This window comes from Salminus brasiliensis, chromosome 18 (genome assembly GCF_030463535.1).
Source record: "Salminus brasiliensis chromosome 18, fSalBra1.hap2, whole genome shotgun sequence".
NCBI lineage: Eukaryota > Metazoa > Chordata > Actinopteri > Characiformes > Bryconidae > Salminus > Salminus brasiliensis.
This window is the reverse complement of record NC_132895.1, coordinates 4,332,873-4,338,872: the sequence shown is the minus strand read 5'-3', so window position 1 is coordinate 4,338,872 and position 6,000 is coordinate 4,332,873.

Below are 6,000 nucleotides of genomic sequence, written 5' to 3'. Positions count from 1 at the left end.
GGGCTGGTTCACAGACAGGGGTTCTGCCCGTCTTTCTATTTAGTAGAAATAATCTATTTTTAAAATGCTGTCTAGAACAGGACTAAGCTAAAACCGGTTTTACTGTTTGTTTGTTTTTTACATTTGGAACATCTAAAACTGCCCATAGTTGCAGAAATACCATAACTGTACATGAGTTTTGCTTTGATGTGTAAATTTGCTTGGGTTATTACTTTAAAATTTCAGAGGGGCGAGAGAGAGAGAGAGAGACAGAGAGAGATAGAGAAAGACAGAGAGAGATAGAACTGATGAAGAAGCACAGATATCAACACAACAGTAAAAAGGCAGGGGGCGGAGCCTAAGAAAAGGCCGATCAATAGATTGTAGAGTGGGGGGGGGGAGATAGAGAGAGAGAGAGACAAAGAGACATGGGACTGATGAAGGAGGACGGATATCAACATAACAGGGAAAAGGCAGGGGGCGGAGCCTAAGAGAAGACCGATCAATGGATTGTAGAGGAGAGAGAGAGAGACAAAGAGACAAAGAGAGATAGAACTGATGAAGGAGGACAGATATCAACACAACGGGAAAAAGGCAGGGGGCGGAGCCTAAGAGAAGACAGATCATCATATTGTAGAGTGGAGAGAGAGAGGAGGTGGGGGGAGAGAGAAAGAGAGAGAGAGGAGAGGGGGGGAGAGAAAGAGAGAGAGGTGGGGGGGAGAGAGAGATAGAGAGGAGAGAGGGGGAGAGAAAGAGAGGTGGGGGAGAGAGAGAGAGAGGAGAAGGGGGAAAGAAAGAGAGAGAGGTGGGGGGGAGAGAGAGAAATAGAGAGAGAGACAAAGAGACATGGAACTGATATAGGAGGACGGATATCAACACAACAGGAAAAAGGCAGGGGGCGGAGCCTAAGACATTGTAGAGTGGAGAGGGAGAAAAAGAGAGAGATAGAGAGAGATACATTTAGGGAGAGAGAGAGACAGAGAGAAAAGAGTGGGATAGAAAAAGAAGAGCATAAGAGGGAGTGACAGAGATGGGGAGAGAAAGTGAGGGAGGGAGGAGATAGAAAGTAAGAGAGAGCGAGTGTGAGAGAGAACGAGTTACTGACGGGAGAGAAAGTGAGAGGAGGGTAAGTAAGAGATAGAAAATGAGTGAGAGAGAGTGAGTGGAGAAGAGAAAGGAGACAGAGAGAGAGAGAAATTCTTATAGAAAGTACTGTCGTGAACTTCTGAAATGCAATAGATCTGATTCTTCTGAAGACGTTGGTGGCAATAAATATAAGGTTATGCAATCCTACTGCACGGATGATCCAAGAAAGAGGCCTTCCGCTCAGTCCTTCTGCTTCAAATGTGAAGGAAGGAATCGGCAGCAGACCCGGAAGGCCTTGCAGAGGATATTAATTAAAGCGTCTCTTCTGGCAACAAAATATTGCGTATTATCTTTGTTATGGTGAAGAATGGAGATGTGATATTCTTTGGCTCTTTAATAAAAAAACATTCAACCGAACCGCACTTTGCCTGGGGCTCAGATTTGTGTAATGCCTGACCTTCATCTTCCTCGTTCAGTTTCTGCAGATCGATGCAATTCCAGCACGAATTGATGGGCTTAAGAAACGGTCTTAGTGTTCTTACACTCACTTTATTCCCTCTTAGAAGTTGGACACTTGTGCCAGCAGGGCAACAAAGCCTTTCAAACAGCCCCACCTTTTTAGCGATAAGCAAGCCGGCAAGAAATGCCCTTGTACCTTTACGAGATCAGGTATTTCCAAGGTTACGAAGACTAGGAGCAGATTCTGGAGACAGGAGCTATTTTTTAAGGAGGACAGCACTTTCTGGGGCATGCTGGACTTTCGCAAAGTCACACCATGAATAAAGCGCCTGACCTTGAGGCGCCTGAGTCGGCAGAAAAGAGCCAGAGTCAGCAGGCAGGTCTCCCACCAGTGTCTGCGGCAAACCTGCCTTTACCTGGAACTCTTGATCAAGAGAGGATACTGGGAGCAACTGGTGATTCAGCCCTGATTCAGCCGGGTGTACAAACTCTTTCCTATCACCTGAACGAAGGGAAAGCTCAGGGATCTCTGGGCACGGCCCAGCAGCATGAAGGTTCATGTGTCGGCGTGGAAACTCCCGCAGCTTTCGATACAGATGGACCGAAGTGGAGCGAAGTCCTGTCTGGGGAGTGTTTGGCCAGGGAACCCTTGCTTAATGAACATTTTAATAAGCCACTTCCTCAAAGAAGTCAGCACACAGTGTCAAGGACGGAGGTGACAGATGGGGGAACCAGCAGGGTGCTCGGACCCGCTTGCCAGGAATGTGTGTCAGGCTCAGGGCCGGTCCGGGCTGACTCCTGCTCCACGGTAGACGAATGCCCAATTTGCACCGAATCCTACCAGTCCCGGGGCGAGCGTGGCATGGCGCTGCTAAACTGCGACCATAGCATGTGCCAGCGCTGCTTGGCTGCGATGCTCAGGCGTGCGGCAGACTGCAGCCGAGTGCAGTGCCCACTGTGCCGGCAGAAAACCCCTCTGTTACAGTGGGAGATCTGCAGGCTTCAGGAGGATACCGCCTTCTGTACGATTCCTCCAAACCCTTTCACTGCAATGCTTGTGCAGTCAGGACCAGAAGCAGGACCGGTCCCCCCCGATGCAGGGCTTTGCTCAGCTCTGGAGCACCGCTTGCTGCTGCGGGCTGAGACGGCCCGGGTTTGCGGGTGTTTCGGGCATCCTCGCTGGCTCGTGAGGCTGGTCCGGAGGATGCAACACCAGCACCACTGCTCTTGCTGCTATATCACCCTGTTGATCATCATGTACCTGGCTGAGATGACCTTTCTGTTGCTGGTCTTTTTGCCAGTGGTTGTGCTGGTGCTTCTTTTCACCCTTGCAAGCTGAGATCAGGGACCATGGATCAAGTAACCATACGTGGTAGTGAACACACTCAGGGCAGTAGTGGAAAGCCACCCTAGCACCCTGGGAGTAATCTGGGGTTAAGTGCCTTGCTCAAGGGCACCTCAGCCGAGGATGCCGGTCCTGAGGATTGAACCAGCGACCTTCCGGTGCAGTGATGGAAACTGGAATATGAACATAATCGCTTCAGTTGTGATCTTATTCACAGCATGGCTACAAGCACCCCTGCATGCTTCTTCTGGAGACATCGCTCACCTGGATTCACTGCTGAGAAAAATGACAAGACCTGGTATCTCACCTGAAACATAACCATGCTGCTAAAAGACTGCACCGGCTGACACTAACACTTAGCTTTGTTTAACCCGGCCGTGTAGGCAGCTTGGATAACTGCAAGCCGGATCAAATGGCAATGAGGCATTGTGGGAAATGTAGTTCACTAGCTACAGCTACCGGAGTTAACGCTAGCATGTTGTGGCAGCAGAAAATCGGTCCATTTGCATCGCTGCTCATTTGATAAGGGGTCTGTCGAACATGCATGACCATTCTTGTTGCATTCTTGAATGCCGAGATGCTGGCTAGCATATAAGCTAGCCAAACTAGCTGACCAACGAACTGAACGACAGGTGACTAATAGCTAGTATATCGCTTTACCGATCAATTTAAGAAATCCACTTTTTTTAATCTCATTGTATCCTTCCTGGGCCTTGGTGACCCACGTTTCTCTGTGCACATCCAACACAGAAAAATGATGGTGGTGGTCCATCCAATACTTGGAGATGAGCTGGGCAGTTGGGGATGAGGTGAGGTGGAGATCATCCAACATCCTGACCTCACTAGCACTCTTGTTGTTCAATGCAATCAAATCCTCACAGCAATGCTCCTCTACAATCTAGTAGACAGCAGGATAACCTCCTTGTGATAACCTCAACTCAACTGTCAGTTAACTCCCCCTTTGGTAACTCCCCCTAGCACTAGCAATCCTCCTGACACTCAGATACATGCAAAGCCAGCCACCCACCCCACCGCACCAGCTCCACCTCACCAGCTCCACCTCACCAGCTAACAGACTCCTGGGCCGGCCAACATCGAGCACCACCTGAAGCTACCCACCGGTAAAGAGCACTGCTAATTGCTAATCCTAGACTCCGGCTGCTGATGGCAAAGTGGCATGGCTCGGGATTTGAATCCCCCTGATTTCGGAAGAACCAACGCATGAGCGGTGGTCCCAATACTTTTGTCCATGTAGTGCGCAATGCGCAATGTACCTTTAACAATGCTGCCCTTCAGTAAAGGATAAGCATATAGCCAGCCAATCTCTTGGTAAACAGATTTTGCGAATGTGGCTGTTTATTATTATTATTATTATTGCATTTGTGACACAGCCTCCGAGGTAATGCTTTGTACTCTTACAGGGAAATCAACTCAAGGTTATTTTAATGGAACGGCTCTAAGAAAGGCGAGGCAAAAAGGCTTTACTTGACTGAAAGCGCGTATCGCTAAGCAAATAGAGCCGTGCTAAACAAGCCCCGAATGAAAAGGCTCTATCCATTAAGATGCTGAAACTAGATTAGGGTCATGCCTGTAATGCCTATAGAGCAGAGTCAGTCTAATGCGCCCAGGAACAAAAACAAGCGATGCGATTTCTTCTTATCAGCAGACGCACAATTGCTGTGTCTAGACGGGTTTGCCGTAAATTGTTTCTTTTTTGCTGTAAGGTGGCAAAAACGAGGACAGCCGAGCCGAGAAGAAGGCGCTGATTAATCTCTGCCTGCCTCTCGGTTTAATAATACATTCTTGCCGCAACATTATGCTTGTGTAAAGACCTCTTCTCGGGCTCTCGGCGTCCTACTTTTTGGAGGAGCAGATTTGACATCATTTATATCCATAGCAACCCTCAGAAGTTGGTGCACGGCCACAATACTTCTGTGGACTGCTAAAAATACTGAAAGTCTCCATGAGCTTCCAGTTTGTGAGCTGATTGGGTCTGAGAAATTAGGAGGGCTTGAAAGGACACATGCGTGACATCTTTTAACACTATTTTAGGTTGTCTTAAGTTGTCTTAACTCGAATAAATAAGAGTCTGCTGTAGGTCAAACTGGATACATCCATGTATGACTCAACTTATTTTGAGTTATGTCACTATAGAGAAGGTCTTGGCGAGAACATTTGAAAGCACAAGTACTTGACATACTTTGGCACTATTTTAGGGGTTTTATCCAAATGTTAGTTACACTGATCTCCCAAATTCTGTCTTAACTCAAATAAAAAAGGGTTTTGTATGTACAACTGGATATATCCCATATATGACTTAGCTAGGAGAGCATTTTGATTATTTTCTACATTCAAATGGACTCTTAAAGGTAGAGGAGATGATCTCGAGTCTAGAACATCTGAAAGAAGAATCTCAAATCTTGTTTTAATCTTGTACTCTGTTGTAGGTCAAACTGGATACATTCACATTTGACCTACAACTGTAAATAAAAATGTAAATTTGACTCAACTATTTTGATTTAGGTCACTCATTCCTAACATTTTCTACATTCAAAAGGTATCTTTGGGTGTGTAACAGAAAACCTCCAGTCTAGAACATCTGAAAGGACAAACACCCTTTTCACTATTTTATGGTTTCTATCCAATTATGGAATCTCACATCTTGTTTTAACTCAAATAAAATTTAATCTGTTGTAGGTAAAACTGGATACATCCACATATGACTTAACTATTTTGATTTAGGTCACTGATTCTTAACATTTTCTACATTCAAAAGGTATCTTTGGGTGTATAACAGAAAACCTCCAGTCTAGAACATCTGAAAGGACAAACACCCTTTTCACTATTTTATGGTTTCTATCCAATTTTGGAATCTCACAATTGTTTTAACTCAAATAAATGAAATCTGTTGTAGGTAAAACTGGATACATCCATATATGACTCAACTTATTTTGAGTTAGGTCGCTATTATCGCTAGCTTTAAACATAGAGGAGAGAAGTTATTGGCTAGAACATCTGAAAGCACACATTCTTGACATACTTTGTCACTATTTTAGGGGTTTTATCCAAATCTTAGGTACACTGATATCCCAAATTCTGTCTTAACTCAAATAAAAAAGGGTCTTTTGTAT